Below are 14798 nucleotides of genomic sequence, written 5' to 3'. Positions count from 1 at the left end.
TATTTATGGCAGGGGATTGAATTTACAACTCCATTATGATGTCACAATCTAGTAATAACAAAAGATACAATGTAGAACTTTATTATAATGTAGTATAGAACTCCATTATGATGTCATAATGTAAAACTGCTTTATGATGTCATAATTTATTTATAGCAGGTAATATAATTTACAACTCCATTATGTCACAATCTAATAATAATAAAAGATACAAAGTAGAAAAACATTATGTAATATAGAACTTCATTATGATGTCATAATGTGAAACTGCATTATGACATCATAATCTATTCATAGTAGGGGATAGCATTTACAACTCCATTAAGATGTCACAATCTAGTAATAACAAAAGATACAATGTAGAAATCCATTATATTTTAGTATAGAACTCTATTATGATGTCGTAATGTAAAACTGCATTAGGATGTCATAATCTATTCATGGTAGGGGATCAAATTTACAATATCATTATGATGTCACAATCTAGTAATAACAAAAGATACAATGTAGAACAGCCTTTTTATGTAATATACAACTCATTATGATGTCATAATGTGAAACTTCATTATGACGTCATAATGTATTTATAGTAGGGGGTAGAATTTACAACTCCATTATGATGTCACAATCTAGTAATAACAAAAGATACAATGTAGAACAGCATTTTTATGTAATATAGAACTCCATTATGATGTCATAACGTGAAACTGCATTATGATGTCATAATGTATTCATTGTAGTGGATAGGATTTACAACTCCATTATGATGTCACAATTTAGTAATAACAAAAGATACAATGTAGAACTTCATTATAATTTAGTATAGAACTCTGTTATGATGTCATAACGTAATGTAAAACTGCATTATGATGTCATAATCTATTCATGGTAGGGGATAGAATTTACAACTCCATTATGATGTCACAATCTTGTAATAGCAAAAGATACAATGTAGAACTTCATTATAATGTAGTATAGAACTCTATTTTGATGTCGTAATGTAAAACTGCATTATGATGTCATAATCTATTCATAGCAGGTAATAGAATTTACAACTCCATTATGATGTCAGAATCTAGTAATAACAAAAGATACAACGTAGAACAACATTATTATGTAATATAGAACTCCATTATGATGTCATAATGTGAAACTGCATTATGACGTAATAATGTATTCATAGTATGGGATAGGATTTACAACTCCATTATGATGTCAGAATCTAGTAATAACAAAAGATACAATGTAGAAAAACATTATTATGTAATATAGAACGCCATTATGATGTCATAATGTGAAACTGCATTATGATGTCATAATGTATTTATTGTAGGGGATAGGATTTACAACTCCATTATGATGTCACAATCTAGTAATAACAGAAGATACTTTGTAGAACTTCATTATAATGTAGTATAGAACTCCATTATGATGTCATAATGTAAAACTGCATTATGATGTCATAATCTATTCATAGCAGGTAATAGAATTTACAACTCCATTATGATGTCACAATCTAGTAATAACAAAAGATACAACGTAGAACAACATTATTATATAATATAGAACTCTATTATGATGTCATAATGTAAAACTGCATTATGATGTCACAATCTAGTAATAACAAAAGATACAATGTAGAACTTCATTATAATTTAGTATACAGTCATCACTGGGACAGGTGGGGTCCTTTAAATGAAATACAATTTCACTGTGAAAGTACCCCAGAAATATTAGATTAGATAATCTGTTCTATTATTAAAATATAACTTTTATTATAGGACTTTATTTAAAATACACTAAATCACACCACCAAATGGCCCAGCACACATCAGAAAACTAGACGAACATAAACATACAAACACCCAAAGAACATACAGGACAGGGGATAGGTATATCACCTTATCGTGGTGATCCGCTATACCGATGTTAATTACCGTTCCCTTAATAGATTTACAGGTACGGTTATATTGCTATTTATACAGTGGTAAGAACGGTATAAATTTTATTTCAGAAGGCTAAGGATGATAGACAAATAATATTTAATCGACGTGTTTCTACGGCCCTGATGTAATAAGTGAGCCGATTCATCAGGATCAAGACAAATAGCCTCTGTCTTTTGTACTCAAATGCCCCAAATGAAGAATGGTAATCTAATATTTCTGGGGTACTTTCACAGTGAAATTATAATTTAGTATAGAACTATATTAGGATGTCATAATGTAATGTAAAACTGCATTATGATGTCATAATCTATTCATGGTAGGGGATAGTATTTAAAACTGCATTATGATGTCACAAATTAGTAATAACAAAAGATGCAACCTAGAACTTCATTATATTGTAATATAGAGCTCCATTATGATGTCATCATGTAATGTAAAACTGCATTATGATGTCATAATCTATTCATGGTAGGGGATAGAATTTACAACTCCATTATGATGTCACAATCTAGTATTATTAAAGGATACAACGTAGAACAACATTATTATGTAATATAGAACTCCATTATGATGTCATAATGTAAAACTGCATTATGATGTCATCATGTATTTATAGTAGGGGATAGAATTTACAACTGCATTATGATGTCACAATCTAGTAATAACAAAAGATACAACATAGAACAACATTATTATGTAATATAGAACTCCATTATGATGTCATAATATTAAACTGCATTATGACGTCATAATGTATTCATAGTAGGGGATAGAATTTACAACACCATTATGATGTCAGAATATAGTAATAACAAAAGATGTAATGTAGAACTTCATTATAATGTAGTATAGAACTCTATTATGATGTCATAATGTAAAACTGCATTATGATGTCATAATCTATTCATAGCAAGTAATAGAATTTACAACTCCATTATGATATCACAATCTAGTAATAACAAAAGATGCAACGTAGAACAACACTACTTTGTAATATAGAACTCCATTATGATGTCATAATGTAAAACTGCTTATGATGTCATAATCTATTCATGGTAGGGGATAGAATTTACAATATCATTATGATGTCACAATCTAGTAATAACAAAAAATACAACGTAGAACATCATTTTTATGTAATATAGAACTCCATTATGATGTCATAATGTGAAACTTCATTATGATGTCATAATGTATTTATTGTAGGGGATAGGATTTACAACTCCATTATGATGTCACAATTTAGTAATAACAGAAGATACTTTGTAGAACTTCATTATAATATAATATAGAACTCCATTATGATGTCATAATGTAAAACTGCATTATGATGTCATAATGTATTTATAGTAGGGGGTAGAATTTACAACTGCATTATGATGTCACAATCTAGTAATAACAAAAGATACAATGTAGAACTTCATTATAATTTAGGATAGATCTATATTAGGATGTCATAATGTAATGTAAAACTGCATTAAGATGTCATAATCTATTCATGGTAGGGGATAGTATTTAAAACTCCATTATGATGTCACAAATTAGTAATAACAAAAGATACAACATACAACTTAATGATAATGTAATATAGAACTCCATTATGATGTCATAATGTAAAACTGCATTATGATGTCATAATCTGTTCATGGTAGGGGATAGAATTTACAACTCCATTATGATGTCACAATCTAGTAATAACAAAAGATACAACATAATTATAATGTAATATAGAACTCTATTATGATGTCATAATGTAAAACTGCATTATGATGTCATAATGTTTTTATAGTAGGGGATAGAATTTACAACTTCATTATGATGTCGCAATCTAGTAGTAACAAAAGATACAACGTAGAACAACATTATTATGTAATATAGAACGCCATTATGATGTCATAATGTGAAACTGCATTATGACGTAATAATGTATTCATAGTAGGGGATAGGATTTACAACTCCATTATGATGTCAGAATCTAGTAATAACAAAAGATACAATGTAGAAAAACATTATTATGTAATATAGAACGCCATTATGATGTCATAATGTAAAACTGCATTATGATGTCATAATGTATTTATGGCAGGGGATTGAATTTACAACTCCATTATGATGTCACAATCTAGTAATAACAAAAGATACAATGTAGAACTTTATTATAATGTAGTATAGAACTCCATTATGATGTCATAATGTAAAACTGCTTTATGATGTCATAATTTATTTATAGCAGGTAATATAATTTACAACTCCATTATGTCACAATCTAATAATAATAAAAGATACAAAGTAGAAAAACATTATGTAATATAGAACTTCATTATGATGTCATAATGTGAAACTGCATTATGACATCATAATCTATTAATAGTAGGGGATAGCATTTACAACTCCATTAAGATGTCACAATCTAGTAATAACAAAAGATACAATGTAGAAATCCATTATATTTTAGTATAGAACTCTATTATGATGTCGTAATGTAAAACTGCATTAGGATGTCATAATCTATTCATGGTAGGGGATCAAATTTACAATATCATTATGATGTCACAATCTAGTAATAACAAAAGATACAATGTAGAACAGCCTTTTTATGTAATATACAACTCATTATGATGTCATAATGTGAAACTTCATTATGACGTCATAATGTATTTATAGTAGGGGGTAGAATTTACAACTCCATTATGATGTCACAATCTAGTAATAACAAAAGATACAATGTAGAACAGCATTTTTATGTAATATAGAACTCCATTATGATGTCATAACGTGAAACTGCATTATGATGTCATAATGTATTCATTGTAGTGGATAGGATTTACAACTCCATTATGATGTCACAATTTAGTAATAACAAAAGATACAATGTAGAACTTCATTATAATTTAGTATAGAACTCTGTTATGATGTCATAACGTAATGTAAAACTGCATTATGATGTCATAATCTATTCATGGTAGGGGATAGAATTTACAACTCCATTATGATGTCACAATCTTGTAATAGCAAAAGATACAATGTAGAACTTCATTATAATGTAGTATAGAACTCTATTTTGATGTCGTAATGTAAAACTGCATTATGATGTCATAATCTATTCATAGCAGGTAATAGAATTTACAACTCCATTATGATGTCAGAATCTAGTAATAACAAAAGATACAACGTAGAACAACATTATTATGTAATATAGAACTCCATTATGATGTCATAATGTGAAACTGCATTATGACGTAATAATGTATTCATAGTATGGGATAGGATTTACAACTCCATTATGATGTCAGAATCTAGTAATAACAAAAGATACAATGTAGAAAAACATTATTATGTAATATAGAACGCCATTATGATGTCATAATGTGAAACTGCATTATGATGTCATAATGTATTTATTGTAGGGGATAGGATTTACAACTCCATTATGATGTCACAATCTAGTAATAACAGAAGATACTTTGTAGAACTTCATTATAATGTAGTATAGAACTCCATTATGATGTCATAATGTAAAACTGCATTATGATGTCATAATCTATTCATAGCAGGTAATAGAATTTACAACTCCATTATGATGTCACAATCTAGTAATAACAAAAGATACAACGTAGAACAACATTATTATATAATATAGAACTCTATTATGATGTCATAATGTAAAACTGCATTATGATGTCACAATCTAGTAATAACAAAAGATACAATGTAGAACTTCATTATAATTTAGTATACAGTCATCACTGGGACAGGTGGGGTCCTTTAAATGAAATACAATTTCACTGTGAAAGTACCCCAGAAATATTAGATTAGATAATCTGTTCTATTATTAAAATATAACTTTTATTATAGGACTTTATTTAAAATACACTAAATCACACCACCAAATGGCCCAGCACACATCAGAAAACTAGACGAACATAAACATACAAACACCCAAAGAACATACAGGACAGGGGATAGGTATATCACCTTATCGTGGTGATCCGCTATACCGATGTTAATTACCGTTCCCTTAATAGATTTACAGGTACGGTTATATTGCTATTTATACAGTGGTAAGAACGGTATAAATTTTATTTCAGAAGGCTAAGGATGATAGACAAATAATATTTAATCGACGTGTTTCTACGGCCCTGATGTAATAAGTGAGCCGATTCATCAGGATCAAGACAAATAGCCTCTGTCTTTTGTACTCAAATGCCCCAAATGAAGAATGGTAATCTAATATTTCTGGGGTACTTTCACAGTGAAATTATAATTTAGTATAGAACTATATTAGGATGTCATAATGTAATGTAAAACTGCATTATGATGTCATAATCTATTCATGGTAGGGGATAGTATTTAAAACTGCATTATGATGTCACAAATTAGTAATAACAAAAGATGCAACCTAGAACTTCATTATATTGTAATATAGAGCTCCATTATGATGTCATCATGTAATGTAAAACTGCATTATGATGTCATAATCTATTCATGGTAGGGGATAGAATTTACAACTCCATTATGATGTCACAATCTAGTATTATTAAAGGATACAACGTAGAACAACATTATTATGTAATATAGAACTCCATTATGATGTCATAATGTAAAACTGCATTATGATGTCATCATGTATTTATAGTAGGGGATAGAATTTACAACTGCATTATGATGTCACAATCTAGTAATAACAAAAGATACAACATAGAACAACATTATTATGTAATATAGAACTCCATTATGATGTCATAATATTAAACTGCATTATGACGTCATAATGTATTCATAGTAGGGGATAGAATTTACAACACCATTATGATGTCAGAATATAGTAATAACAAAAGATGTAATGTAGAACTTCATTATAATGTAGTATAGAACTCTATTATGATGTCATAATGTAAAACTGCATTATGATGTCATAATCTATTCATAGCAAGTAATAGAATTTACAACTCCATTATGATATCACAATCTAGTAATAACAAAAGATGCAACGTAGAACAACACTACTTTGTAATATAGAACTCCATTATGATGTCATAATGTAAAACTGCTTATGATGTCATAATCTATTCATGGTAGGGGATAGAATTTACAATATCATTATGATGTCACAATCTAGTAATAACAAAAAATACAACGTAGAACAGCATTTTTATGTAATATAGAACTCCATTATGATGTCATAATGTGAAACTTCATTATGATGTCATAATGTATTTATTGTAGGGGATAGGATTTACAACTCCATTATGATGTCACAATTTAGTAATAACAGAAGATACTTTGTAGAACTTCATTATAATATAATATAGAACTCCATTATGATGTCATAATGTAAAACTGCATTATGATGTCATAATGTATTTATAGTAGGGGGTAGAATTTACAACTGCATTATGATGTCACAATCTAGTAATAACAAAAGATACAATGTAGAACTTCATTATAATTTAGGATAGATCTATATTAGGATGTCATAATGTAATGTAAAACTGCATTAAGATGTCATAATCTATTCATGGTAGGGGATAGTATTTAAAACTCCATTATGATGTCACAAATTAGTAATAACAAAAGATACAACATACAACTTAATGATAATGTAATATAGAACTCCATTATGATGTCATAATGTAAAACTGCATTATGATGTCATAATCTGTTCATGGTAGGGGATAGAATTTACAACTCCATTATGATGTCACAATCTAGTAATAACAAAAGATACAACATAATTATAATGTAATATAGAACTCTATTATGATGTCATAATGTAAAACTGCATTATGATGTCATAATGTTTTTATAGTAGGGGATAGAATTTACAACTTCATTATGATGTCGCAATCTAAGATACAACGTAGAACAACATTATTATGTAATATAGAACGCCATTATGATGTCATAATGTGAAACTGCATTATGACGTAATAATGTATTCATAGTAGGGGATAGGATTTACAACTCCATTATGATGTCAGAATCTAGTAATAACAAAAGATACAATGTAGATAAACATTATTATGTAATATAGAACGCCATTATGATGTCATAATGTAAAACTGCATTATGATGTCATAATGTATTTATGGCAGGGGATTGAATTTACAACTCCATTATGATGTCACAATCTAGTAATAACAAAAGATACAATGTAGAACTTCATTATAATGTAGTATAGAACTCCATTATGATGTCATAATGTAAAACTGCTTTATGATGTCATAATTTATTTATAGCAGGTAATATAATTTACAACTCCATAATGTCACAATCTAATAATAATAAAAGATACAAAGTAGAAAAACATTATGTAATATAGAACTTCATTATGATGTCATAATGTGAAACTGCATTATGACATCATAATCTATTCATAGTAGGGGATAGCATTTACAACTCCATTATGATGTCACAATCTAGTAATAACAAAAGATACAATGTAGAAATCCATTATATTTTAGTATAGAACTCTATTATGATGTCGTAATGTAAAACTGCATTAGGATGTCATAATCTATTCATGGTAGGGGATCAAATTTACAATATCATTATGATGTCACAATCTAGTAATAACAAAAGATACAATGTAGAACGGCCTTTTTATGTAATATAGAACTCATTATGATGTCATAATGTGAAACTTCATTATGATGTCATAATGTATTTATAGTAGGGGGTAGAATTTACAACTCCATTATGATGTCACAATCTAGTAATAACAAAAGATACAATGTAGAACAGCATTTTTATGTAATATAGAACTCCATTATGATGTCATAACGTGAAACTGCATTATGATGTCATAATGTATTCATTGTAGTGGATAGGATTTACAACTCCATTATGATGTCACAATTTAGTAATAACAAAAGATACAATGTAGAACTTCATTATAATTTAGTATAGAACTCTGTTATGATGTCATAACGTAATGTAAAACTGCATTATGATGTCATAATCTATTCATGGTAGGGGATAGAATTTACAACTCCATTATGATGTCACAATTTTGTAATAGCAAAAGATAAAATGTAGAACTTCATTATAATGTAGTATAGAACTCTATTTTGATGTCGTTATGTAAAACTGCATTATGATGTCATAATCTATTCATAGCAGGTAATAGAATTTACAACTCCATTATGATGTCACTATCTAGTAATAACAAAAGATACAACGTAGAACAACATTATTATGTAATATAGAACTCCATTATGATGTCATAATGTGAAACTGCATTATGACGTAATAATGTATTCATAGTATGGGATAGGATTTACAACTCCATTATGATGTCAGAATCTAGTAATAACAAAAGATACAATGTAGAAAAACATTATTATGTAATATAGAACGCCATTATGATGTCATAATGTGAAACTGCATTATGATGTCATAATGTATTTATTGTAGGGGATAGGATTTACAACTCCATTATGATGTCACAATCTAGTAATAACAGAAGATACTTTGTAGAACTTCATTATAATGTAGTATAGAACTCCATTATGATGTCATAATGTAAAACTGCATTATGATGTCATAATCTATTCATAGCAGATAATAGAATTTACAACTCCATTATGATGTCACAATCTAGTAATAACAAAAAAAAACAACGTAGAACAACATTATTATGTAATATAGAACTCTATTATGATGTCATAATGTAAAACTGCATTATGATGTCATAATGTATTTATAGTAGGGGGTAGAATTTACAACTCCATTATGATGTCACAATCTAGTAATAACAAAAGATACAATGTAGAACTTCATTATAATTTAGTATACAGTCGTCACTGGGACAGGTGGGGTCCTTTAAATGAAATACAATTTCACTGTGAAAGTACCCCAGAAATATTAGATTAGATAATCTGTTCTATTATTAAAATATAACTTTTATTATAGGACTTTATTTAAAATACAGTAAATCACACCACCAAATGGCCCAGCACACATCAGAAAACTAGACGAACATAAACATACAAACACCCAAAGAACATACAGGACAGGGGATAGGTATATCACCTTATCGTGGTGATCCGCTATACCGATGTTAATTACCGTTCCCTTAATAGATTTACAGGTACGGTTATATTGCTATTTATACAGTGGTAAGAACGGTATAAATTTTATTTCAGAAGGCTAAGGATGATAGACAAATAATATTTAATCGACGTGTTTCTACGGCCCTGATGTAATAAGTGAGCCGATTCATCAGGATCAAGACAAATAGCCTCTGTCTTTTGTACTCAAATGCCCCAAATGAAGAATGGTAATCTAATATTTCTGGGGTACTTTCACAGTGAAATTATAATTTAGTATAGAACTATATTAGGATGTCATAATGTAATGTAAAACTGCATTATGATGTCATAATCTATTCATGGTAGGGGATAGTATTTAAAACTGCATTATGATGTCACAAATTAGTAATAACAAAAGATGCAACCTAGAACTTCATTATATTGTAATATAGAGCTCCATTATGATGTCATCATGTAATGTAAAACTGCATTATGATGTCATAATCTATTCATGGTAGGGGATAGAATTTACAACTCCATTATGATGTCACAATCTAGTATTATTAAAGGATACAACGTAGAACAACATTATTATGTAATATAGAACTCTATTATGATGTCATAATGTAAAACTGCATTATGATGTCATCATGTATTTATAGTAGGGGATAGAATTTACAACTGCATTATGATGTCACAATCTAGTAATAACAAAAGATACAACATAGAACAACATTATTATGTAATATAGAACTCCATTATGATGTCATAATATTAAACTGCATTATGACGTCATAATGTATTCATAGTAGGGGATAGAATTTACAACACCATTATGATGTCAGAATATAGTAATAACAAAAGATGTAATGTAGAACTTCATTATAATGTAGTATAGAACTCTATTATGATGTCATAATGTAAAACTGCATTATGATGTCATAATCTATTCATAGCAAGTAATAGAATTTACAACTCCATTATGATATCACAATCTAGTAATAACAAAAGATGCAACGTAGAACAACACTACTTTGTAATATAGAACTCCATTATGATGTCATAATGTAAAACTGCTTATGATGTCATAATCTATTCATGGTAGGGGATAGAATTTACAATATCATTATGATGTCACAATCTAGTAATAACAAAAAATACAACGTAGAACAGCATTTTTATGTAATATAGAACTCCATTATGATGTCATAATGTGAAACTTCATTATGATGTCATAATGTATTTATTGTAGGGGATAGGATTTACAACTCCATTATGATGTCACAATCTAGTAATAACAGAAGATACTTTGTAGAACTTCATTATAATGTAATATAGAACTCCATTATGATGTCATAATGTAAAACTGCTTATGATGTCATAATCTATTCATGGTAGGGGATAGAATTTACAATATCATTATGATGTCACAATCTAGTAATAACAAAAAATACAACGTAGAACAGCATTTTTATGTAATATAGAACTCCATTATGATGTCATAATGTGAAACTTCATTATGATGTCATAATGTATTTATTGTAGGGGATAGGATTTACAACTCCATTATGATGTCACAATCTAGTAATAACAGAAGATACTTTGTAGAACTTCATTATAATATAATATAGAACTCCATTATGATGTCATAATGTAAAACTGCATTATGATGTCATAATGTATTTATAGTAGGGGGTAGAATTTACAACTGCATTATGATGTCACAATCTAGTAATAACAAAAGATACAATGTAGAACTTCATTATAATTTAGTATAGAACTATATTAGGATGTCATAATGTAATGTAAAACTGCATTAAGATGTCATAATCTATTCATGGTAGGGGATAGTATTTAAAACTCCATTATGATGTCACAAATTAGTAATAACAAAAGATACAACATACAACTTAATGATAATGTAATATAGAACTCCATTATGATGTCATAATGTAAAACTGCATTATGATGTCATAATCTGTTCATGGTAGGGGATAGAATTTACAACTCCATTATGATGTCACAATCTAGTAATAACAAAAGATACAACATAATTATAATGTAATATAGAACTCTATTATGATGTCATAATGTAAAACTGCATTATGATGTCATAATGTTTTTATAGTAGGGGATAGAATTTACAACTTCATTATGATGTCGCAATCTAGTAGTAACAAAAGATACAACGTAGAACAACATTATTATGTAATATAGAACGCCATTATGATGTCATAATGTGAAACTGCATTATGACGTAATAATGTATTCATAGTAGGGGATAGGATTTACAACTCCATTATGATGTCAGAATCTAGTAATAACAAAAGATACAATGTAGAAAAACATTATTATGTAATATAGAACGCCATTATGATGTCATAATGTAAAATTGCATTATGATGTCATAATGTATTTATGGCAGGGGATTGAATTTACAACTCCATTATGATGTCACAATCTAGTAATAACAAAAGATACAATGTAGAACTTCATTATAATGTAGTATAGAACTCCATTATGATGTCATAATGTAAAACTGCTTTATGATGTCATAATTTATTTATAGCAGGTAATATAATTTACAACTCCATTATGTCACAATCTAATAATAATAAAAGATACAAAGTAGAAAAACATTATGTAATATAGAACTTCATTATGATGTCATAATGTGAAACTGCATTATGACATCATAATCTATTCATAGTAGGGGATAGCATTTACAACTCCATTAAGATGTCACAATCTAGTAATAACAAAAGATACAATGTAGAAATATATTATATTTTAGTATAGAACTCCATTATGATGTCGTAATGTAAAACTGCGTTAGGATGTCATAATCTATTCATGGTAGGGGATCAAATTTACAATATCATTATGATGTCACAATCTAGTAATAAAAGATACAATGTAGAACGGCCTTTTTATGTAATATAGAACTCATTATGATGTGATAATGTGAAACTTCATTATGATGTCATAATGTATTTATAGTAGGGGGTAGAATTTACAACTCCATTATGATGTCACAATCTAGTAATAACAAAAGATACAATGTAGAACAGCATTTTTATGTAATATAGAACTCCATTATGATGTCATAACGTGAAACTGCATTATGATGTCATAATGTATTCATTGTAGTGGATAGGATTTACAACTCCATTATGATGTCACAATTTAGTAATAACAAAAGATACAATGTAGAACTTCATTATAATTTAGTATAGAACTCTGTTATGATGTCATAACGTAATGTAAAACTGCATTATGATGTCATAATCTATTCATGGTAGGGGATAGAATTTACAACTCCATTATGATGTCACAATCTTGTAATAGCAAAAGATACAATGTAGAACTTCATTATAATGTAGTATAGAACTCTATTTTGATGTCGTAATGTAAAACTGCATTATGATGTCATAATCTATTCATAGCAGGTAATAGAATTTACAACTCCATTATGATGTCACTATCTAGTAATAACAAAAGATACAACGTAGAACAACATTATTATGTAATATAGAACTCCATTATGATGTCATAATGTGAAACTGCATTATGACGTAATAATGTATTCATAGTATGGGATAGGATTTACAACTCCATTATGATGTCAGAATCTAGTAATAACAAAAGATACAATGTAGAAAAACATTATTATGTAATATAGAACGCCATTATGATGTCATAATGTGAAACTGCATTATGATGTCATAATGTATTTATTGTAGGGGATAGGATTTACAACTCCATTATGATGTCACAATCTAGTAATAACAGAAGATACTTTGTAGAACTTCATTATAATGTAGTATAGAACTCCATTATGATGTCATAATGTAAAACTGCATTATGATGTCATAATCTATTCATAGCAGATAATAGAATTTACAACTCCATTATGATGTCACAATCTAGTAATAACAAAAGATACAACGTAGAACAACATTATTATGTAATATAGAACTCTATTATGATGTCATAATGTAAAACTGCATTATGATGTCATAATGTATTTATAGTAGGGGGTAGAATTTACAACTCCATTATGATGTCACAATCTAGTAATAACAAAAGATACAATGTAGAACTTCATTATAATTTAGTATACAGTCGTCACTGGGACAGGTGGGGTCCTTCAAATGAAATACAATTTCACTGTGAAACTACCCCAGAAATATTAGATTAGATAATCTGTTCTATTATTAAAATATAACTTTTATTATAGGACTTTATTTAAAATACACTAAATCACACCACCAAATGGCCCAGCACACATCAGAAAACTAGACGAACATAAACATACAAACACCCAAAGAACATACAGGACAGGGGATAGGTATATCACCTTATCGTGGTGATCCGCTATACCGATGTTAATTACCGTTCCCTTAATAGATTTACAGGTACGGTTATATTGCTATTTATACAGTGGTAAGAACGGTATAAATTTTATTTCAGAAGGCTAAGGATGATAGACAAATAATATTTAATCGACGTGTTTCTACGGCCCTGATGTAATAAGTGAGCCGATTCATCAGGATCAAGACAAATAGCCTCTGTCTTTTGTACTCAAATGCCCCAAATGAAGAATGGTAATCTAATATTTCTGGGGTACTTTCACAGTGAAATTATAATTTAGTATAGAACTATATTAGGATGTCATAATGTAATGTAAAACTGCATTATGATGTCATAATCTATTCATGGTAGGGGATAGTATTTAAAACTGCATTATGATGTCACAAATTAGTAATAACAAAAGATGCAACGTAGAACTTCATTATATTGTAATATAGAGCTCCAT

The sequence above is a fragment of the Eleutherodactylus coqui genome, chromosome 6, assembly GCF_035609145.1.
Source record: "Eleutherodactylus coqui strain aEleCoq1 chromosome 6, aEleCoq1.hap1, whole genome shotgun sequence".
NCBI classification, from domain to species: domain Eukaryota; kingdom Metazoa; phylum Chordata; class Amphibia; order Anura; family Eleutherodactylidae; genus Eleutherodactylus; species Eleutherodactylus coqui.
This window is presented reverse-complemented; position numbering follows the sequence as displayed.